The sequence below is a fragment of the Schistocerca nitens genome, chromosome 5 (genome assembly GCF_023898315.1).
Source record: "Schistocerca nitens isolate TAMUIC-IGC-003100 chromosome 5, iqSchNite1.1, whole genome shotgun sequence".
Taxonomy (NCBI): Eukaryota; Metazoa; Arthropoda; class Insecta; order Orthoptera; family Acrididae; genus Schistocerca; species Schistocerca nitens.
Window position 1 is genome coordinate 58842460 of NC_064618.1, and position 25080 is coordinate 58867539.

Here is a 25080-nt window from a genome sequence, read left to right on the forward strand (position 1 = left end):
AGGGGTGGGGGGATGTGCGGGTAGAAGTGCGTGGGTAGATCGTCGGGTGTCATTCATGCAGTTCCCTCCTTCACAAACCTGCAAACTGAAGACAGAGAGCGTGATTCCCTACTCTAAGTTCCGCACTACGTCACAAGAAGTAACAACAATGTATTTCACTAAGTTAAACCGATCCCCCATAGCGCGCCTTATGGATCAATGGTGACACAGTGTGCACACAAATCTTGAGAGCGTTAACAGTACAACGCAGATAAAAGTTATTAATGATACTAAGGCAACTGACGCTTATGGAGATGCTCTACGAAAATCTCTGCACACTGTTCTACACGGCTTGAAGGGAAATTTAATTTTTGTCATTCTCTACGGCAGCCACAGTATTCTTCCGGGAAAGAATTTCTCTAGCAACAGCACTGCTCAACTTTCACTTTAAAAGCGGGCATATCCTCTAACATTCCCATTCCATTTATTTTACGTGTATAGACAAAATAACTTCTCTGAGCACGTCATTATGTACTAGTTATTTGCAATTGTTACGGGAACTTTTAAGTAAAATACACTGAGGTGACAAAACTCATGGGATAGCGATGTGCACATATACAGACGGCGATAGCTTCGCGTACACTAGTCATAAAACGGCAATGCATTGACGAAGTGTCATTTGTACTCATTTGATTCATATGAAAAGGTTTCCTACGTATGGGAATTAACAGGTTTTGAACGTTGAGTAGCACCTGGAGCTAGACGCATGGGGCATTCCATTTAGGAAATCAGTAAGGAATTCACTATCCCGAAATCAACAGTTTAAAGAATGTGCTGATAATACCACATTTCAGACATTACCTCTCACCGCGGACAACATAATGGGCCACGGTCTTCACTTAACGGACGTTTGCTTGGAGTTGTTAGTGTTAACACACAAGAAACCCTGTGAAAAAAACGCAGAAACCAGTGTTGGGACAGTGCTGCGAAATTTGGCGTTAGTAGGCTCTGGCAGCCGACAGCCGACGCTAGTGCCTTTGCTAAAAGCACATCGCCTGCCCCGCCTCTTCTGGGCACATGATGACATTGGTTGTGCCCTAGACGACTGTGAAATGAGTCCCGATTTCAGTTGGTAAGAGCTGATGGTACGGTTCGAGTGTGGTGCTGCCTCCATAAAGCCATGGCCTCAAGGTGTCAACAGACGCGCGGGGTAGCCGCACGATCTAGGACGTGTTTTCACGGTACCCCCGTCGGGGGTTCGTGTCCTTCCTCGGGCACTGGTGTGTGTGTCGCCCTTAGCGTAAGTTAGTTGAAGTTACGTTAAGTAGTGTGTACGCTTAGGGACCGATGTCCTCAGCAGTTTCGTCCCATAAGACCTTACCACAAATTTCCCAATTTCAAGATGTGAGCATGGCACTGCGCAAGCTGGTGGTGTCTCCATAACGGTGTGGGCTGTGATGACGTGGAATGTACTGGGTGGCTCTTCTGCTCCAACTGAACCGACCATTGACTATAAATGGTTATCATGCAGCCACTCACAAGCCTCATCCTTGTCGAGGACAATGCACCTTGAAGACAGACCGCAGTTGTTCGCGCCTGCTTTGAAGAACATTGTAGACAGTTCGAGTAAATGACGTGGCCACCCGAATCGCCCGACGAGAATCCAGTCGAACGTCTACAGAAAATAATCGAAAACTCAGTTCGTGCACAAAATCTAGCACCACAACTCTTACGCAGCTACAGACAGCTACAGAGAGAGAATGGCTCAATATATCAACGGGACACTTCCATCGACTTGTTGAGTCCACGCCACGTCGTGCTTCTGCGCTATTCCTGTGGAATTATGCTTCTTGAGCTTACATCTGCGTTTATAGCGTCCAGCCTCCGTAATTTAGGCCTTCTATACTATATCTGGTCTTCGACAGTGAGATGATAAGCTAAGATGGTGAATGAACAATCTTGCATCTATTCTGGGTCTCGCACCGCTCGAGCTAGTTGTCGGATAGTTGTAGTGTCGAAATGGCGAAGCGGAAAAATGTCCAGTAATCGGTATCCTCATTTCCATGACATGTTGTGAGTTCTCAGCATTTCTAGGTGTGGCCCAGCCCTCGTATCCCATAACGAAACAGGCTGCACCTCTGTGGGATATATATTTGATTTCAGGTGGCTAGGCATCATCTTATTACAAAGAACACCAATGACGTTGCTTTGATTGTTGCTTTGATTCTTGATCGCATATCCTCATTCCCACAGCCGTCATTCTATTGCCGAGAACTTAGATACAGGAATGTGTGCACGTTGGTAAGAGCATCTCTTTTATACTTTCAGAAAATGATAGCTTTTCGATGTCTTTTGTATGTTTAAACAGAGGATAAATACTAGGAGATCATCATAGCATGTCTGAAACACGGTTTCAAGATCTTCCCTGGTATCCATTGTAAGACCACATCTTCAGTGCATAACACTGCCCACGGCACACACTTTGGCAAGTTGCTCGTTATAGCATCCACAGCGGTAACAAGAAGCATCGGAGACAGAGCTTAAGTGAGCGCCAATTGTTACAGGGAGGCTGTTAGTCCGTCCAACAGAGCATCCCAGCGGTCTACTGGTGTTTCTATACAGCATTTTTACACAGTTCATGTAAGAACATACAAAATCATCCGACGTACCACTCGATCAAATGCTTTTTCAAGGACAAGAGAAGAAAAATGTAATTACCTTTTCTCGCGGAATTTCTCCGTCAGCAAAATTTGCATTCATCATACCAAATCCCTTCAGACACGCACGTTGATTTATTGAGATCTGGCCCATTATATGAGTTGTTCAGTACCCAGAGGAGCATAGGATCTTTCTAATTTTATAGTAGCCACGCAGCAGCTAATAGAAAAATTATTTTAGAACAGTTATTTACAATGATAGCATAACCGCACTGAACTGGTGCAGAAGTTAGATTTCAAAAATACTTGCATTGTTTTTTACTATCGGTAACATATATACATCAGTTTATTCTACTGAGGAATTCATAAGTTAAGTACGAGGAGTTGGCCACTAATAAATGCCTTAGGCATTATCGAATGAAAGCGTGCGTAGCATCTCAATTTTTTGCTTTTTATATCATCTATGTCCGATAAAGTTTACATCACAAATAGAGATTTCTTTAGGAGCTTCAGCGGTTCTATGGCAAGTTCCTCCGAGTTTAATTTATCATCAAGACGTAATTCCAAGAATTTAGCGCCGCCACCTTCAACTGCCTTCTACCTGAGTGGCACCCTAAACCGGCTTCGAACAATAAACTCAAAGCCCATTCCTAAGCCCTGGTACAAATCTGGACCAAGAAAGACGTTTTGAATTTACCAACGTGCATGTGTTTGTAATTACACCCACATTCAAACAATCTAACAGTCATCCATGTTTAGGAACTTTGGGCTGCTGAATATCAGGAGTTAAGAATGAAGATCAAAAATAATGTCAGTACTATTAGCAGCGTTATCTTGTTCCCTGCCGTGACAGAAATATAAGAAAACATAGGCAAAGAAAATACAGTCTGCAGAACTCGATAAAAATATAGAAACACATGAAAGTGGATAGACTGGTGCCTTTAAAACGTGTTAATGGTCCCTCGATCATGTTGCACGAAGATGTCTGGGAGAGTGCTTCATTTTTATGGCAGTGAAATACGGCCCAATGATGCATGTCTCAAATGGTCTGGAATCTGTCTGATTCCCATGTTACCAAGATAGGGGCGTGTTTCAGGATGGAGTTGAAAATTCTGAGTGGCTGTTTTTTCTATGGCAGTACAGCACTAAACTCTTATTGGGAGCGCTAAATCTTGGCGTAGATGCTCTCTGACATTTGCATGAAATATACATGGCTTAAGAAAATGCAGAGGAATGTGGTAGGATAAGCTGATACGAGAGTAAAATATTGAGCTGCGATTCTGTGGCTAAATATGTGGAACACATTGGCTCAGAATATCTCTGACCGATTTCCTAGAAAGAGGTCAAACTTAAGAAGAAGCTTAAGAATGTGATTGGCTGTCTCGTTTTCATAGCAATGAAATAGTGAACTGTGATTGCGATGTCTAAGTGTCTGTAATGCAGTTGGCTTAGAAGCTGCCTGACTGGCCTGTTTCCAAGAAATGGACCGGGATAGGAATGTGGAGTGGGGACACGCTTACGAATGATGAATAATAGGTATTACGGAATATGTGAGGGGGACGAAAGTGGACGCGGATAGAGGAAGACATCAGCTGCTTTTTAACTTTTTTTTAATTTTTATTTTTTAAATCAGTCTTCTGAGTGGTTTGATGCGGCTCGCCATGAATTTCTCTCCTGTGCTAACCTCTTCATCTCAGAGTAGCACTTGCAACCTACGTCCTCAATTATTTGCTCGATGTAATCCAATCTCAATTATTTGCGCAATGTAATCCAATCTCTTAAAACTGAAGAAACTGCAAAAAGGTGGGAATTTAAGGAGACGGGACCTGGATAAACTGACTAAACCAGAGGTTGTACAGAGATTCAGGGAGAGCATAAGGGAACAATTGACAGGAATGGGGGAAAGAAGTACAGTAGAAGAAGAATTGGTAGCTCTGAGGGATGAAGTAGTGAAGTCAGCAGAGGATCAAGTAGGTAAAAAGACGAGGGCTAGTAGAAATCCTTGGGAAACAGAAGAAATACTGAATTTAATTGATGAAAGGAGAAAATATAAAACTGCAGTAAATGAAGCAGGCAAAAAGGAACACAAACTTCTCAAAAATGAGATCGACAGAAAGTGTAAAATGGTTAAGCAGGGATGGCTAGGGGACAAATGTAAGGATGTAGAGGCTTATCTCACTAGGGGTAAGATAAATACTGTCTACAGGAAAATTAAAGAGACCTTTGGAGAAAAGAGTGCCACTGGTATGAATATTAAGAGCTCAGATGGAAACCCAGTTCTAAGCAACGAAGGGAAAGCAGAAAGGTGGAAGGAGTATATAGAGGGTCTATAAAAGGGCGATGTACTTGAGGACAATATTATGGAAATGGAAGAGTATGTAGATGAAGATGAAATGGGATATACGATACTGCGTGAAGAGTTTGACAGAGCACTGAAAGACCTGAGTCGAAACAAGGGCACTGGAGTAGACAACATTCCATTAGAACTACTGAAGGCCTTGGGAGAGCCAGTCCTGACTAAACTCTACCATCTGGTGACTGGTGAGCAAGATGTATGAAACAGGCGAAATACCCACAGACTTCAAGAAGAATATAATAATTCCAATCCCAAAGAAAGCAGGTGTTGACAGATGTGAGAATTACCGAACAATCAGTTTAATAAGCCACAGCTGCAAAATACTAACACGAATTCTTTACAGACGAATGGAAAAACTGGTAGAAGCCGTCCTCGGAGAAGATCAGTTTCGATCCCATAGAAATATTGAAACACGTGAGGCAATACTGACCTTACAACTTACCTTAGAAGAAAGATTAAGAAAAGGCAAACCTACGCTTCTAGCATTTGTAGACTTAGAGAAAGCTTATGACAATGTCGACTGGTATAGTCTCTTTCAAATTCTAAAGGTGGCAGGGGTAAAATACAGGGAGCGAAAGGCTATTTACATTTTGTACAGAAACCAGATGGCCGTTATAAGAGTTGAGGGGCATGAAAGGGGAGCAGTGGTTGGGAAGGGAGTGAGACAGGGTTGTAGCCTCTCCCCGATGTTATTCAATCTGTATATTGAGCAAGCAGTAAAGGAAACAAAAGAAAAATTCAGAGTAGGTATTAAAATCCATGGAGAAGAATGAATAACTTTGATGTTTGCCGATGACATTGTAATTCTATCAGAGACAGCAAAGGACTTGGAAGAGCAGTTGAACGGAATGGACAGTGTGTTGAAAGGAGGATATAAGATGAACATCAACAAAAGCAAAACGAGGATAATGGAATCTAGTCGAATTAAGTCGGGTGATGCCGAGGGAATTAGATTAGGAAATGAGACACTTAAAGTAGTTAATGGGTTTTCCTATTTTGGGAGCAAAATAACTGATGATGGTCGAAGTAGAGAGGATATAAAATGTAGACTGGCAATGGCAACGAAAGCGTTTCTGAAGAAGAGAAATTTGTTAACATCGAGTATAGATTTAAGTGTCTGGAAGTCGTTTCTGAAAGTATTTGTGTGGAGTGTAGCCATGAATGGAAGTGAAACATGGACGGTAAATAGGTTGGACAAGAAGAGAATAGAAGCTTTCGAAATGTGGTGCTACAGAAGAATGCTGATGATTAGGTGGGTAGATCACATAACAAATGATGAAGTATTGAATAGAATTGGGGAGGAGTTTGTGGCACAACTTAACAAAAGGAAGGGACCGGTTAGTAGGACGTGTTCTGAGACATCAAGCGATCACAAATTAGCATTGGAGGGCAGCGTGGAGGGTAAAAATCGTAGAGGGAGACCAAGAGATGAATACACTAAGCAGAATCATAAGGATGTAGGTTGCAGTATGTACTGGGAGATGAAGAAGCTTGCATAGGATAGGGTAGCATGGAGAGCTGCATCAAACCAGTCTTAGGAGTGAAGACCACAACAACAACAACAATCCAATCTCTATCTTCCCCTACAGGTTTTGCCCTCTACAGCTTCCTCTAGTAACATGGAAGTATTTCCCTTCTCCTTATCAGTGTCTTCCAAATGTTCCTTTTCTCTCCGATTCTGCGCAGAACCTCCGCATTCCTTACCGCAAAGTTAGAATTGCCTCTCTCGTGCCTTTACCTTTCCTAAAGCCAAACTGATCTTCTTCTAGCGCTTCCTCAATTTTCTTTTCTATTGATCTGTGTATTATTCTTGTAAGCAACTTGGCTGCATGAGCTGTTAAGCTGATTGAGCGATAATTTTCGCGCTTGTCAGCTTTTGACGTCTTCGGAATTGCGTGAATGATGCTTTCACGAAAGTCAGATGGTACTCACCAGACTCATACATTCTACACACCAACGTGAATAATCGTTTTGTTGCCACTTCCCCCAATGATTTTAGAAATTCTGATGGAATGTTATCTATCGCTTCTGCCTTTTTTGGTCTTAAGTCCTACAAAGATCTTTTAAATTCCAATTCTGGATCCCCTATCTCTTCTAAATCGGCTACTGTTTCTTCTTCTATCACATCAGACAAATCTTCCCCCTTCATAGAGGCCTTCGCTGTACTTTTTCAACCTATCCTCTCTCTCCCCTGCACTTCCCTTGCTTTTAATTTAACTGAAGGTTGTTTTGACTTTCCTGTATGCTCTGTCCTTCCGACAGTCATTTCTTTTTCGATGTCTTCACATTTTTCCTGCAGCCATTTCGTCTTATCTTCCATGCCTCAGCGACTTGTATTTCTCTATTCCTGATATGCTGATACAGCTGTGAAATACTGTATACCAAGTGTTTAACACAAAACAGTACAACCGATTTACTTTCTATGTTTAACTAGTGTAGTGCAGCATTTACATGAAAGTAAATAATTACTTTCAGACGTAAGAATGCTAGCTAAAGGACTGGTACTATGGAAACTAGGAAAAGTAGATACTTCTAACGAATATCATTTCGCGTTATTCTATTAAATACAATTATATATTTATGATATTTGGTAACTCTAACACTTACCTTGGAATCAAGATCCCTTCCCATGTGAGAATGGCTTAGGCCAACAATGTACTGTATATGTATTTATATAATCTGCGCTCACATGAAATTTTATGTCATTATTACTGTTCTCAAAAGAGTGGGTGTAACACGAATAGTTGTTCTTTGTTCCAAATGTCCATTACCTTCCTTTGCTACTGTCACCCCATTTTAACTGGCAAGATTATTGTTAAATTTGTGTTAATATTTCTATTGTTGCTTGATAGGTTCCCGGGAATTACGCCGAATAATATTGTAAAGAGGGCACAATATTTCAGCGAGACAACTGCCCGCCATCGTCAGGTGCTACTGTCGCGTCGCTGAAAATCTCGCCAAATTATAAGCTGGCTTTCTAGAACAGCGCAGGCGCCAGCGGGGGCATAATGTCATCGAAGACCAATCGTAGACGGCGTCGAATACCAGAGCTCTCTGCTGGAGAAACGGGTCGCCGACTGCGGGAGCCGCCGCGGCGCGGGAAAATGCGGCCAGGAGCGACGGACCCCATTCGCCGGCGAGGTGTTGGCGTGCGATTTAAGCATCTGCGCTAAGGTTTCCCATCTGCGTTGACTCGGTGCTGTTGCTAATCTGCGGCTGACGATTCCTTAGTGCCGACAAGGCTGGCTCCCAGGCTTTGCTCAGGTGAAACCCCGTGTCTCTGTTTATTAGGTCACTGCTTCTACGCATTTCGACCGCCTTTTTGATGATGGAGTCCCAATATGTGGAAGCATACGAGAGGATCTTGGTTTCTTCACAGTTCATGTCCCGTGTCAAGGCAGTGTTCAGCAACCGCAGATTTCTCTGGCTGACCCGACTTCGTGTGACGTTTATGTTCGTCGCATCTGTGTTTAACCGTACGACACGACTGGCCAACATAAGACTTTCCACAGTGGCACGGGATTTTATGTATTCCTGGTCTCCTCAAGCCGAGGTTGTCTTTAACAGAGCCCAGAATTGATTGCACTCGTGCTGTAGGCCGGAAAACACATTTAATCCGCTATTTCTTAAAACTTCTGCCCATCTTAAAAGACACGCCACCGACGTACGGTAGAAAAACCAATCCCGTGGTGTTCTCTGCTTCTTCAGGCTATTCTTGAGGTTTGGAGCGTGCTGGTCGAAATGCATTCCGGATATGCTTCTCGGAGTACCCGTTCTGGGCAAAAACAGAGCGGAAATGGCTAAGCTCTGCCATAGGCTGTCCTGATCAGAGATGGCTCCAGCCCTACGCACTAGCGTCCGTAATAGACCGCTGCGCTGTGAGCGATGATGACAGCTCGCAGCTTGTAAATACAAGACTGTATGCTTAGTCTTCTGGAACACACTGTGACCCAAGGAACCGTCTCCTTTTCTACTATCCAAAACATCCGGAAATGGGAGCTCACCATCTTTCTCTACCTCCATGGTGAAATAGATGCTTGGATGGAGGAAGTTGAGATGTTCTAGAAAAGAAGGAAGCGTTGCTGTCCCATGCGGCCATACCACAAACGTATCATCTACATATCTCCAAAAACATTTCGGTTTCAAAACCACAGTCTGAAGTGCTTTGTCCTCGAAATCATCCATAAAAAGATTTGCTACTATGGGAGACAGAGGGCTATCCATAGGAAACACCCTCAGTCTGCTCAAAATACTCGTCGTTGAATAAAAAGTAAGTCGAGGTAAGCACGTGTTTGAAAAGGTGTAAGATGTTCTCTTCCAGCTTAGCTCGTATGAGTTGTAATGAGTCCATCAGAGACACTCGTATGAACAAAGAAATCACATCGAAACTCACTAGTAAGTCGGCAAATTCAAGGCGCAGGTTCTTCAGTCGCCGTATAAAATCTTCTTTGTTTCGAATATGGTGTTCACATTTCCCCACCATGGGACTCAGAAGAGAAGCCAGATGTTTAGCTACGTGGTGTGTTGGGGCACATATGTTACTGACGATAGGGCGAAGAGGAACATTCTCCTTATGTATCCGTGGCTCCCGGCCGCATTTTCCCGCGCCGCGGCGCGCTTCCGCAGACCGCGACCCGTTTCTCCAGCAGAGGGCTCTGGTATTCGACGCCGGCTACGATTGGTCTTCGATGACGTTATGCTCCCGCTGGCGCCTGCGCCGTTCTAGAAAGCCAGCATATAATTTGGCGAGATTCTCAGCGACGCGACAGTAGCACCTGAAGATGGCGGGCAGTTGTCTCGCTGAAATATTGTGCCCTTTTTACAATATTATTCGGCGTAATTCCCGGGAACCTATCAAGCAGATGCAGCGCCGGGAAAGCCTCAAACAGCACATTTCTATTGTTGACTGAGCTGTCTGATTGGTAATGTGATCTGATGAGGTAGGTTCGTGGCCGGCTGCAGAAAACTAGTTAGAAGGCTGATGACTCAAGGAAGTGTAAATTAGTGTTCCTTCTAAGCAACAGTCTTACATTCTCATGATTCAGGAAAGTCTTACCATCCTCAAGATGAAAAGAGGTGCAGCTCACGGAATCGACATCCAGGACGGGATTACAGGAACACATAGAGTAATTGTACAACAAATGTCAAAAATATATATAGGCAGTAAATTTCTGGTGGGAACCCTCAACAGCAATTACAATTCCATAGAAAGGTGGGAGCCGCAATTTTTTCCGAGGGCACGCAGCTCTACTGTATGGTTAAATGATGATGGCGTCCTCTCGTGTAAAATATTCCGGAGGGAAAATAATGTCCCATTCGGAACTCCGGACGGTGACTACTCTGGAAGATGTCCTCATCAGGAGGAACAAAACTGGCGTGCTACGTATCGGAGCGAGGATGTTAGCTTCCTTAATCAGACAGATATATTACAAAAATTTAAAAGGGAAATGGACAGGTCGACGTTAGAAATGGTGGAAATTAGTGAAATCGAGTGACAGGAGGAACACGACTTCTGGTCAGGTGAATATTGGGTTACAAATACAAAATCAAATAGGACTAATGCCGTAGTGGGCTTCTACATCTACATCTACATACATACTCCGCAATCCACCATACGGTGCGTGGCGGAGGGTACTCGTACCACAACTAGCATCTTCTCTCCGTGTTCCACTCCCAAACAGAACGAGGGAAAAATGACTGCCTATATGCCTCTGTACGAGCCCTAATCTCTCTTATCTTTGTGGTCCTTCCACGAAATATGTTGGCGGCAGTAAAATTGTACTGCAGTCAGCCTCAAATGCTGGTTCTCTACATTTCCTCAATAGCGATGCACGAAAAGAACGCCTCCTTTCCTCTAGAGTCTCCCACCCGAGTTCCTGAAGCATTTCCGTAACACTCGCGTGATGATCAAACCTACCAGTAACAAATATAGCAGCCAGCCTCTGAATTGCTTCTATGTCCTCCCTCAATCCGACCTGATAGGGATCCCAAACGTTCGAGCAGTACTCAAGAATAGGTCGTATTAGTCTTTTATAAGCGGTCTCCTTTACAGATGAACCACATCTTCCCAAAATTCTACCAATGAACCGAAGACGACTATCCGCCTTTCCCACGACTGCCATTACATGCTTGTCCCACTTTATATCGCTCTGGGATGTTACGCCAAACTATTTAATCGACGTGACTGTGTCAACCGCTACACTACTAATTGAGTATTCAAACATTACGGGATTCTTTTTCCTATTAATTTGCATTAATTTACATTCATCTATATTTAGAGTTAGCTGCCATTCTTTACACCAATCACAAATCCTGTCCAAGTCATCTTGTATCGTCCTATAGTCACTCAACGACGACACCTTCTCGTACACCACAGCACCATTAGCAAACAGCCGCACTTTGCTATCCACCTTATCCAAAAGATCATTTATGTAGATAGAAAACAACAGAGGACCTACCACGCTTCCCTGGGGCACTCCAGATGATACCCTCACCTCCGATTAACAGTCAGCATCGAGAACAACGTACTGGGTTCTGTTACTTAAGAAGTCTTCCCACTCACATATTTGGGAACCAATCCCATATGCTCGTACCTTAGTTAGGAGTCTGCAGTGGGGCACCGAGTCAAACGCTTTCCGGAAGCAAGATATCATGTGAAAAAAGGGCGAGTTGCATTTCGCAGGAGCGATGCTTTCTAAAGACATGCTGATGCAAGGACAGCAACTTCTCCGTCTCAAGGAAATTCATTATATTCGAACTGAGAATACGTTCGAGAATCCTGCAACAAACCGATGTTAAGGATATTGGTCTGTAATTTTCCGTCCTTCTACCCTTCTTATATACAGGCGTCACCTGCGGTTTTTTCCAGTCACTCGGGACTTTACTTTGGGCAAGAGATTCGCGATAAATGCTAGCTCAGTAAGGACCCAATGCACTAGAGTTCTCTCTGTAAAATGGAATTGGAATCCCATCAGGACCTGGCGATTTATTTATTTTCAACCCATTCAGCTGCTTCACAACCCCAGGGATGTCTATCACTATCTCCTCCACACGGGAATCTGTACGAGACTCGAACGGCGCTATGTTTGTACGATTCTCCTGCGTGAAAGATTTCTCAATTGCTAAATTTGAAATTTCAGCTTTCGTTTTGCTGTCTTCCGTTTCCAGGCCAGACAGATCAGTGAGTGATTGGATGGAAGCCTTCGACCCGCTTATCGATTTTACGTAAGACCAGAATTTCCTTGGGTTTTCAGCAAGATCTTTTGCTAAGGTATGACGGTGGTAGTGGTTGTATGCTTCCCGCATCGCTCTTTTTACAGCAGCACGAATCTCTACTAACTTTTGCCTGTCCTCATTTTCCCAATCTTTCTTGTACCGCGAGTGCAACTGTCTTTGCTTCCTGAGCATTCTCCGAATTGGGCTGTTAAACCACGGCGGGTCTTTTCCGTCCGTAACCCACTTTTTCGGCACATACTTGTCAAATGCGTGATTTACAGTGTGTTTAAAATTTACCCGTAATTCTTCCACGTCCACCGTACCGGAAGTAAATGAAGTCGATTCATTTACTAATTGGGATGCTAACAACTGCTTATCTGCTCTTTATAGTAAGAATACTCTCCTAGCCTTCTTGACCGACTTTTTAACTTTTGTAACCACAGTCGTAATGACAACATCATGATCACTAATCCCTGTCTCAACACTGACACCGTCGATGAGATCTGGTCTGTTCGTGGCTACCAGATCTAAAATATTTCCATTACGCGTTGGCTTTCGATTTAGCTGCTCAAGACAGTTTTCTGATAATGTGTTCAAAAGTAATTCACACGACGGCTTGTCTGTACCACCTGTAATGAATCCATAGACATCCCAGTCTATACTAGGTAGGTTGAAGTCGCCTCCCACTAATATAGCGTGATCCCAGTTCTTCTGCGATACAGAGTGTAGACTCCCTTTGAATTATTCTAGAACTGTCATGGTGGAACCTGGTGGCCGGTAATAACACCCAGCAATTAACTTTATTTCTCCTAGCCCTGTTAAACGTGTCCAGATAACTTCACAATCGCACTCTACTTCGACCTCAGTAGACACAATGTTTTAGTCAACTGCAATGAAGACACCACTTCCTACGGTGTCTAATCTGTCTTTCCGATATACGTTCCAACGCTCACTAAATATTTCAGAACTTCCTATCTCAGGGTTCAGCCAGGTCTCAGTCCCGAGAATAATTTGCGCGCCACACGCTTCCTAGAGGACAGTAAATTCAGGAACTTTATTCTGAACACTCTGAAAATTTACTGCTAATATCTTGACAGCTGAAGTGTCTTGAATAATGAATAAGAAAATAGGAATGCGGGTAAGCTACTATGAACAGCATAGCGAACGCAATGTCTAGCCAAGATAGATTCGAAGCCCACGCCTGATACATTAGTAGAAGGTTACATTCCTACTAGGGGCTACAGTCGCGATGATTGACTGATATGGTCTTGTAATATCAGTCAAAACAGCATGGGGAAACTACAACTGTAACTTAGCCTGAGGGTATGCAGCTCCACTCTATGGTTAAATGATGAATGCGTCCTCTTGGCGAAAACATTTCGGAGCTAAAATAGTCTCTCACTCGGATCTCTCTACGGGGACTACTCAGGAAGATGTCGTCGTCAGGAGAAGCAATCTTGGCATTGTGGAATGTCAGATCCCTTACCTGGCAGGTAAGTTGAAAAGAGAAATGGATAGAGTGAAGTTGGATGTAGTGAAGTTCGGTGGCAGGAGGAACAGATGAATACAGAGTTGTAAATAACAAGTCAAACAGGGTAATGCAGTAGTTGATTTAATAATGAATAATAAAATAGGAATGCGAGCAAGCTACTATGAACTGCACAGTGAACGTATTATAGTACCCAAGACAGACATGAAGCCCACGCCTACCGCAGTAGTAACGTTTACAAGCCAACTAGTACCGCAGATGAAGAATAGATTGAAGAAATATATTATGAGATAAAGGGAATTATTCAGATACTTAAAAGAAACGAAAATTTAATTGTTTAGTGGGACTGGACCTCAGCAGTTGGAAAAAGAAGGAAAAATAGTTGGTAACTATGGAGTCGAGGACAGGCATGAAAGAGAAAGGCACATTGTAGAGTTTTGCAGAGAGCATAATTTAATCATCGCTGACATTTAATTTAAGAATCAGAAAACATAGCTGGGTATGTGGAAAAGACCTGGAGACACCGAAAGGTTTCAGATTGCTGATATAATGGTAAGACAGAGCATTAGGAACCAAATTTTAATTTGTAGCACATATCCAGGAACAGATGAGGTCTCTGACCATAATTTATTGTTTATGAAGTGTAGATTAAAACTGAGTAAATAGGAAATCGAGGAAGTTGGAAGAATCAGAGGTTGCTCACAATATCACAGGGAGCATTAGGCAGCAGCTGACTAGAATAGGGGAAATAAATACAGTAAATGACGACTTAAGAGATGAAATAGTGGACAGCAGAGAATCAAATAGATAAAAAGAGAAGGTCTAGTATAAATCCTTGAATTATAGAAGAGATACTGAATTTAACTGATGAAAGGAGAAAATTTAGTAACGCAGCAAATGAAGTGGGCGATAGGGAATACAAACTTTTAAAAAATGAGACTGACAGGAAGTGTAAAATTGTTATGCAAGAATGGCTAGAGGACAAGTGTGAGGATTTAGAAGCATGTATTAATAAGGGAAAGATAGATAACGCCTACAGGGAATTTTAAGAGATCTTTTGGGGAAAAAGAAGCAGCTGTATGAATATCAAGAGCTCAGATGGTAAAACAATCCTAAACAAAGAAGGGAAAGCTGAAAGTTAGGAGGAATATAAGGAGTGTGTGTACGAGGGAGATAAACGTGAAGGTAATAATATAAAAGTGGGGGTGGACGTAAATGAAGGTGATATAGGAGATATGATACTTCGAGAAGAATGTGCCAAAGCTCTGAAAGATCTAAGTCGATACAAGACTCTGGGACTAGACGAAATTCCGTCAGCACTACTGATAGCCATGGAAGAGTCAGCCATGACAAAATTGTTCCATATGGTTGGCAAGATGTATGAGGCAGGCGAGATACCCTCAAACTTTACAAGAATGTAATAATTCCAATTCCAAAGAAAGCAGTTGCTGATACTACCGAACTGTCAATTTAATAAGTCTTGGTTATAAGTTACTAACACGAGTACGTGACAGATGAATGGAAAAGCTGGTAGTTTTTGGCCTCAGGGAAGATCAATTTGTATTCCGGAGAACCGTAGGAACACTCGAGGCAATACTGGCCCTACGACTTGTCTGAGAAGATAGGTTAAGAAAAGGCAAACATATGTCTATGGCATTTATAGACTTGGAGGAAACCTTTGACAATGTTGACTGGAATATCCACTTTGAAATTCTGAAGGTAGCAGGGGTAAACTACAGGGACCGAAAGGCTCTTTACAACTTGTATAGAAACCAGATGGCAGCTATAGGAGTTGAGGGCCATGAAAGGCATGCAGTTGTTGAGAAAGGAGTGAGACAGTTGTGGTGTCACCGCCAGACACCACACTTGCTAGGTGGTAGCCTTTAAATCGGCCGCGGTCCGTTAGTATACGTCGGAACCGCGTGACGCCACTGTCAGTGATTGCAGACCGAGCGCCGCCACACGGCAGGTCTAGAGAGACGTCCTAGCACTCGCCCCAGTTGTACAGCCGACTTTGCTAGCGATGGTTCACTGACAAATTACGCTCTCATTTGCCGAGACGATAGTTAGCATAGCCTTCAGCTACGTCATTTGCTACGACCTAGCAAGGCACCATTATCATTTGCTATTTATCTTGTGATGCATGTACCGTCAGACCGATGTTCACCAATTATGGATTAAAGTTAAGTATTCCAACAGCTACGTACTTTATTTGCTAGACTCAAATCCTTTAACTGTTCCAGACCTCACGCCAGCCTGCGTGAGCTTAAACGCGTGCCTTTCGGCTTCCTCTCATAGTGACTTGGCTGTCTTGCCAAGTCACAACAACAGTATTGTAGCCTATCGCCGGTGTTATTCAATTTGTACATTGAGGAAGCCGTAAAGGAAACCAAAGAAAAATTGGGAGTTAAAAGTTCAAAGAAAAGAAATAAAAACTTTAAGTCTTGCCGATTGCATTGCAGTTCTGTCAGTGACAGCAAAATACTCGGAAGAGCAGTTGAACGGAATGTACATCGTCTTAAAAGGAGGACATAAGATGAACATCAACAAAAGAGAGATAAGGATAATGGAATATAGTCGAAGTAAACCAGGTCATGCTAAGGGAATTAGAGTAGGCCATTATTTGGGCGCAAAATAACTGTGATGGTCGACGTAGAGAGGATATAAACTGGCAAGGAAAGCATTTCTGAAAAAGAGAACTTTGTTAACACTGAACATATATTTGAGTGTTAGGAAGTCTTTTCTGAAAGTATTTGTGTGATCTGTAGCCGTGTATGGAAGCGAAACAATGGCGATAAACAGTGCAGACAAAAAGAAAACAAACGCTTTCGAAATATGGTGCTACTGAATAGTGATGAAGGTTGGATGGGTAGATCACATAACTAATGAGGAGGTAACGAATAGAGTTGGGGAGGCGAGAGATTTGTAGCACAACTTGACCAAAAGAAGTGATCGGTTGATAGGACACTTTGTGAGACATCAAGGGATCACGAAAGTAGTTCTGGAGGGAAGTGTGGGGCCTAAAACTTGTAGAGGAAGACCAAGAGATGAATACAATAAGCAGATTCAGAATTACGTAGGTTACAGTAATTATTCGGAGATGAAGAGTCTTGCACAGCATAGAGTAGCACGGAAAGCTGCATTAAACCAGTCTTCGGAATGAAGACCATAACAACAACAGGAGGGAGGCACAGGTATGCGTTATCATTAAAAACATACTAACACGATATTAACTGGAATCGTCAGGATAAGGGAGAACCAGTCTGCAATACAAGTTATTTGACAAGGACAAGCAGAATCTGTGTCCTGGCTAAATCAGTTCTGTGCTCGACATCTCAGTACGTACAACACTATCTTATAAATCATACCAATTCAGTATTGTCTATAACATCTATGAGTGGACCCATAGAGTGTCTTCGTAGGTAGTTAACTGCAGTACAGATAAACTGTATTATGTATTATGAATGTGCTTCATACACTAAATTTTCTACTAGCAATACTATCTGGCACTATTAATTCTCGCCTTGACGACAGCTGCCCAGTAGCAGTATGTTTCTATTAGCGACCACATCTGTATAACCGAACAGTGCTCTTCATGACACATTGGAATCACGTAGCCGTGACTGATGTTGTTTTCGTCTCACACAACGAAAGGTCTCATCCTCAACATCGGAGTTTCCTACTTAAATCGGTGTTTCCTACTGAACAGTAGTGTTATGCATATTTTTTTCTCATGTGCAGCTATAGTTCATTATCCATTGGTCGCACTCTAATTTAGGCTCCACATAAGTGACTTAATGAACTTTGGTTTGAATGTTAGTATTTACAAACTGCGATGACGAATCGAACGGACTCATACTCTTTAACCTTGATATTCGATATAGAGCACCTACATAACACACCATGACTGACATTACATAGCATACTCTACAGTAACAATGAACTTCACTCCTTTCACAGACAGCACACCACATACTACCTTACACAAACTACTTTGATGGTATAATCCTCTACCATTACAATATGCATTCGTGTTCGCTCTCATAATAAAAATTAAAACTACAGTATGCCTTGGTATCTCCACTCATATTCAACATCCGCTGACAATGACTGCGATCATGGCTTAAATTTCCGTCCTTTACTTATTACAGATTATATATTTCTCATATCTTATTCTATAACAGCGATACACTTTAGTCCTGTTCTAAGTACATGTAAATGGTTGTTTTAAGTCCATATCATAAGAATACGTTGCTTCAGAGACAATAACCGCCCGCTGCCCTTCCTCTACCTATCAGTGCTTCCTCATAATCTCAATACTTATTTTCATATACTTGTAGTCGGTTGCTATCTATGCACTTCGTCTTGGTTCAGTAACTGACTGAGATCATGTTTACACTCACTTCTTAAGAAATTAAATTCAGTTTTTATTTCCTTTCTTACTTCTTTACTTTGGTGGTATAGCTCGTCTTTTAACTCTTTGTAATTAGTATCGAGCTTATCTTCTAACTTACGAAATTCATACGGTAGTTATGATTTTAATTGCTGATCATCAGCTTTCAAAGATTCCAGTTTTATACCGTTTACTCTCATTTCATGGCACATGTATTGAATGAGATTGTATAAATTGTGTTCCTCAAGCTTCCCGGAGTCATTTCCTTCTTTGCAGTTTTCGTCCTTAGCGCCTATAGACACTTTGTCACTTAATTAAATTTCACGCACACTTCCTACAGTTTCTCATTTGGTCGTAACACTATCTGTTTCACCATCCTTACAGCTAAGCCCTGCACATAATCGTATTTCTGCGCCATGTTAATATTAAGTTATTATCAATTAATGTCTTTAAAACTCATATCAAGTATATTCACTATGACTAGCAGTGCTGCCGGCTGTGAATCGGTTGCTGATGTGTTACTTGTACACCAAATTGACCAGGAGTGTGTAGGCGGCCGCCACTGGCCGTCAGTAGAGTAGCGAGCAATGACCAGCACCCACTAGTTGCTCAGTCACTCGACACAGTGCTCGGTGCAATGCCGCCGCAAGACGCAGTTGACTGCTACATGCCAGTCATACCAACCCTCACCGACGATATCTGCCACGCAGCCACGACTGTGCCCTGTTAGTTTTGTAGACAGCTCGACTATGTCGTACTACAAAATCAAAGCAGCCACGCAAACGTGGTCGCCGCTCCCTCTGTTACACCATGGCTGAACTGCTGCTGGACCGACAGAGACAGCGCCGCTGATGAAGATGATGATGTATGGTTTGTGGGGCGCTCAAGTGCGCAGTCATCAGCGCCCGTACAAAGTTCCAATAATTTTTACACATTGTAATTTTTTCGCAATCCAATGTAGCCACTGTCACGAATGATGATGATGATGATGTTTATGAAATGATGAGGACAACACAAACATACAGTCCCCGAACAGTAAAGCCAATTCTTTTTTTTCCCTGATCGTTGTGTTTGGTCGTTGCGAACGTCACATGATATCCGTTCAAGTTCATTTGTTGATCCTTACACCCAGTTTTTTTTTATTACAGAGGCCAACCAGCTCTGACCGAACACGCTGAGCTACCGTGCCGGCACCACTAGACCACGAGCTGCGGACACAGAACCGCTGAACTCCAGCTGTCTGATTCGCCATCCGTACCCCACTCCATCTCCCCAAGGCTCGCCCAAGTGTGCTGCATACGCCGCAAGGGAACATTGAACTGCACTCCACGGTCAGATGAGCAAAGCAGGGCCCGTCGCAACGCACGTACAACGACGGAGCAGCCGCGCTCCCGTCGACCACTTACTTTGTCTATAAGTCTCCTGGCAGGCTAATGAATGCCACTACGATCCCGGCCAAAAGGAGTCGCCAGTGTAACAGTCTGTCTGTCACAAGGAGGTTACTATTATAGGTGTTATTAAGCTTGTTCACTTTGCACCCTCCCGAACCTCGATGCACAATGGCTCTAAAACCTGGACCAAGTGCAGCGTCAAGTAAAAGTGTCTAAAAGCATTCAACTGAGAATGCAAAAGGATTAACCGTTAGTATTCCCTACTGACAACCTTGGCCTCGAACTTAAATTTCATAGTGCCTCACAATTTGTGGCATCTCATTCTGTCCCCGAAAACGCGAGTGTAGATTGCTGTTTAAACATTACATCTGACTAGTATTTCTTATTATGGTTATTCTTTGAGTTTAGTGATACAAACTATTCCATGCTGCTCTTTACGGTTGACTGTTGAGCTATCTGATATAGACGTGTTTTGTGAGGAAATAAATGTTCACATCTATTAGATACCACATGTTTGGTTACCCCGACGATAACACAACGCGACCTTGTCGACTTCAGCGTTCGGCACTGCATCGCATCGTGACGTAAACGTCAATTACTTCCGTGTTAGCCGCGCCGCGCTCGTTCTCGCACGAAAATGGACGATCCGCCAGTCACCACCGGACCATCTGCGAGCAGCACATTTAATGGGGTTACAATCAGACCCCGCCGTTGTTGAAACAGAACCCGGTGTTGTGGTTTGCGCAGCTTGGGCACATATCAGCAGACGAAACGAAGTATAGCTATGTAGTCGCAGCACTAACAGAAGACTTAGTCGCTGAGGTACAAGATATCCTTGCTGCACCGCCCAACGCCAAACGGAATGTGTCAATTAAGAGCGCGCTAGTGACGCGCCTGGCACAACCGGAAGCGAAACGACTAGAGAAGCCTTTACGGACTGAGGAGCTCGGCGACCGAAACAGTGCACAACTTTTACGCCGTTTACGTACATTGGCAAGTAACACAGTGAGCGAGGATGTGTTGCGGCATCTTTGGTTGTCCCGATTATCTTGGGATCTCAAAAAACTGTGACAGTCTACGCGGGTGATTTAAATGCAATGGCGCAAACAGCGGGCAACAGGATCGTCGAGGTATATCCCGCAACAGTCGTGTCGACACTGGTCCGCCTGCTTAGCTAGGTGGTAACGTGCTCGCCTCCCATGCAAGCGGGCCCTGTTTCGATTCCCGGCAGGGTTGGAGATTTTCTCCGCTCGTGGACTGGGTGTTGTGTTGTCCTCATTATCATTTCATCCTCATCACCGGCGCGCTAGACGCCCACTGTGGCGTCTAATCAAATAAGACTTGCTCTTGGCGGCCGAACTTCCCCGATTAAAGGCCTCCCGGCCATCGATGCCATACGCTCATTTCATTTTCATTTCGTGTCAACTGTGGTGTCACCGCCAGACACCACACTTGCTAGGTGGTAGCTTTAAATCGGCCGCGGTCCATTAGTACATGTCGGACCCGCGTGTCGCCACTGTCAGTGATCGCAGACCGAGCGCCACCACACGGCAGGTCTCGAGAGACGGACTAGCACTCGCCCCAGTTGTACGGACGACTTCGCTAGCGATGCACACTGACGAAGCCTCGCTCATTTGCAGAGCAGATAGTTAGAATAGCCTTCAGCTAAGTCAATGGCTACGACGTAGCAAGGCGCCATTAGCATTACATAGCAATTGATAGTTATCGTATGAAGCATGTCTCATGAAGGATGGATTAAAGTTAAGTATTCCAGGAGCTACGTACATTTCTTTATAGCATTCATTACGTATCCTGTTTCAGACCTATCTACTAGCCTGCGTGAGTTAACGCGTGCCTTTCGGCTACTTCCGAGTGGCGTGGCTGTCTTGTTACGCCACAACATCAACACTTGGTACCACGGTGACAGATTCCTCTGTGGGGATACTAGCGTCGCTCCAGTCGCAGTTATCGGAGCTTACCACGTAAGTAGCCGCATTACAGACGACGCACACAAGTTAGTGACCGCGCCGCCGGTCGTCGAGAAGTCGTAACCGCTCGCTATCGGCACAAGATTTTGTGTTGGTAGCACAAGAAATTCGGCAACGACGCACGAAGGTGTACACCACCATGCAAGTGGAAACACGAAGCGGAAACCGTAGCAGCAACAACTTTTCCTACCGGTGATATATGTCGACTTTTTCTCAAAGACCGCACACGAAAGTACAATACCTAGCGGACACAGGGGAGCAAGCGTCCGTGGAAGCGGTGACTCGTGTACCACGCCGGAGCTGCGACGATTCTTGTGTGTTTCCTGCAAACAAGTCAAAGATTTTAATATACGGTAGGGTCACATTATTGCTTCACCTTAGACTATGCCGTAGATTTGAGTGGCGCTTCACAGTAGCTGATATATTGCAGTTAGTCATAGGAGCCTTTTATGATCTGATATCTGAACTCCGACGGAAATAGCTTATGGATTCCACTACAAACCTGCATACTCCAGGGAAGGCCTGCTGCATCACTCCGATGACGGACGTACAGTTGTAGGAGATACGCCGTACACTCGATTACTAAACGACTTCCCCGAAATCATGCAGCAGTCGCCTACTCTCCCGCCCGCTAAACACAGAGCGGTACGTCATATTTTGACGTCGCCAGGCCCGCCATTCCACGCTAGGCCTAGACGTTTGGTGCCAGAGATGCTGCGAGTGGTGGAGCAGTAATTCCACAGCATGCTGTCAATGGCCATTTGCAGAGTTTCGAGTAGCAGTTGGGGAGCCCCAGTCCATGTGGTACTAAAGATGAACAACTGATGGCGTCCATGTGGCGATTACGGACAACTCAATGCGAGGACCATCCCGGATCAGTACCCGATGCCACATATAGAAGACTTCTCTGCCAGCTTTCATGGTAAGACTATTTTCCACTACTTATCTATCCCCATTGTCGTAGAAAATATTCCCAGTACAGCAGTGACAACACCTCGGGGTCTATTCGAGTTCACTTGGATGCCTCTTGGTCTGTGGAACGTATCACAAGCGTTTCAGCGTTTAATGGATAACATCACTAGGGACTTCTGTTGTGCTTTCGTAGATTATATTTTGGTGATGCCTGCAACAGAAGAAGAATATTTACATCATCTGACTCAGAGATTTAATCGTTTACTCACGCAAGGTTTAGTAATAATGCCTTCAAAGTTTTTGAAGCGAGGGAATGTAGTTTCTCGGTTACACTTTAAGCGCGCATGGTATTCGACCGCCACACGATGAAGTGGAAGCCATAAACAAGTACCCTCGCCCCGTTACAATCAGAGAGCTACGATTGTTTTTAGCGGTCATAAACTTTTACCAAAGATTTGTATAGAATTACGCATCGATCGCGGCGAACCTGAGTGAATTTCATAAGTGCACATCATAGGGAAACGACTAGTGTCATTGGACAAGCAAGGCAGACGACGCTTTGCAAACAATAGAAACAGATTTTGCGGAGGCTGCACAATTACCACGCCCCACGACACAGGTTTCACTTCCACCTGTGGTTGATGCCTCGTTTAAAGACGTTGGCGCTGTACCTCAAGGACAGGTCGAACATTGTTGGTAGTCCGTAGCATTCTCCAGTCAGAAGTTGTCAAATTAACACTAACGTTGGGCAACCTATAATCGCGAGCTGTATACAGCTTACGCCGCAGTCAAGAAATTCAGGCATTTGCTAGAGTGCCGACAGATCACAAGCCGCTAACCTACGCGTATGCTGTAAAACCAGAAAAAGATTCGCCGGGCAACTTCGCCTTTTAGATTACCTTGTCCAGTTGGCCACCTGCATTCTTTATATACAAGGGAAGCTGAACATACCGACGGATGGGCTATCACGTGTAGAGACTGTGGAAGCGTCAGCAGACATACGCTCACATGTTACAAGCTGTTACGGATGGCCGGCCGCGGTGGTCTCGCGGTTCTAGGCGCGCAGTCCGGAACCGCGCGACTGCTACGGTCGCAGGTTCGAATCCTGCCTCGGGCATGGATGTGTGTGATGTCCTTAGGTTGGTTAGGTTTAACTAGTTCTAAGTTCTAGGGGACTGATGACCTAAGATGTTAAGTCCCATAGTGCTCAGAGCCATTTGAACCATTTGAAGCAAATGTTGAATTATGTTGTGACCTATCTGGAGTGAAAACCGTCCATTTGTGCCGCAACACTTACGAGCACAAGAAATTGCATCACTACGCAACTTTCACATCCAGGAGTACAGGGCACTGTTAGATTGGTCAAAGTAAGTTTCGTCTGGGCTGATATTCACGCAGATTGCAAAACATTTGTCCAGCAATGCATTGCGTGTCAGGGAAACAAGATTACGTAGCATGTCAGACTACCGCTAGGTGTATTTCTGCCGCCAAATCAACGTTTCGAACGTGCGCAAGTCGATATCGGGGCCCGCTCACAGAAGGCTACAATTATTGTGTTTCACTTGTGGACCGATTTACTTGGTGTCCGGAAGCATTCCCCATGAGGGGTATCACAGCCTAAACCGTGGCGCCAACATTTTTTCGCTGTTGGGTCACCAGATTCGGCGTACCACTACGGATAACCACAGACCAGGGACGACAATTCTAAGCCTACCATTTCAGAGCATTAGTTACATTATTAGGCATCAAGCGCATACGCACCACAGCCTATCATACTGCGTCGCCAACTGAAAGCAGCTCTGCGATGTCACACAAGGCAGAATTGGGTGGGGGTACCTACTGTACTTCTCAGACTACGGACGTCATTCAAAAGCGATCTAAAGGCTACAGCAGCAGAGATTGTTTACGGACGAATGTTAGTCTGCCAGAAGGGTTCTTCCACAACATGGCAGACGATACAGTCGATGCATCAGACTTTGCTATTACTTGACGAGAGCACATATGCCAGCTTATATCAACGGTGCCGAGAAGTCAGGCTGGGAGACAATCGTTCGTGTTCGCAGATCTTGAAAATTGCACACACGTTTTCTTACGTAATGGTGCAGTACTCAGGCCGTTGCGACCAACATACGACGGACCATATCCACTGATTACCAGAGGCGGCCACCCATTCTACATTAGAATAAATGGTACGACTACTACCGTCGCACTATACCGAATCCACCACCCGCTTTCCGACACATTGGACACATCAAGGACAGCAGGAAGCGAACGAGATGATAAGAATATAGCGCCAGAAAATGTCCCCGCAACTGACAGCCACCAACACTACCGACGCCAGGCGCCTCGGAGAAGAAAAGATGGCCGAAGAATGCGCATGACCGTCTAATGCACTAAGTTTTTCAGACCTAAAATGATTATTAAGCTGTTTCGGCATTTATAAGAGAACGAAGAGCAATTAAATGAGTCGGAATAAGCTATTAGTGATGTTGTGGACATTTTATGCCACTTGCTGCATACCTGAGAAGGCATGTAGAGAACATCAGCACTGGGGACACATACGAAGCTACAAAGAACACCACACAAAAATTAGATCTACACCAGGAAACGTGACGCTCCTGCCATGTAACTCTGCCACTGTGATCGTTCTGACTACAGAAGAAGTCTATGAGCTACGTGCTATGTTCAGCTGAAGCTTCT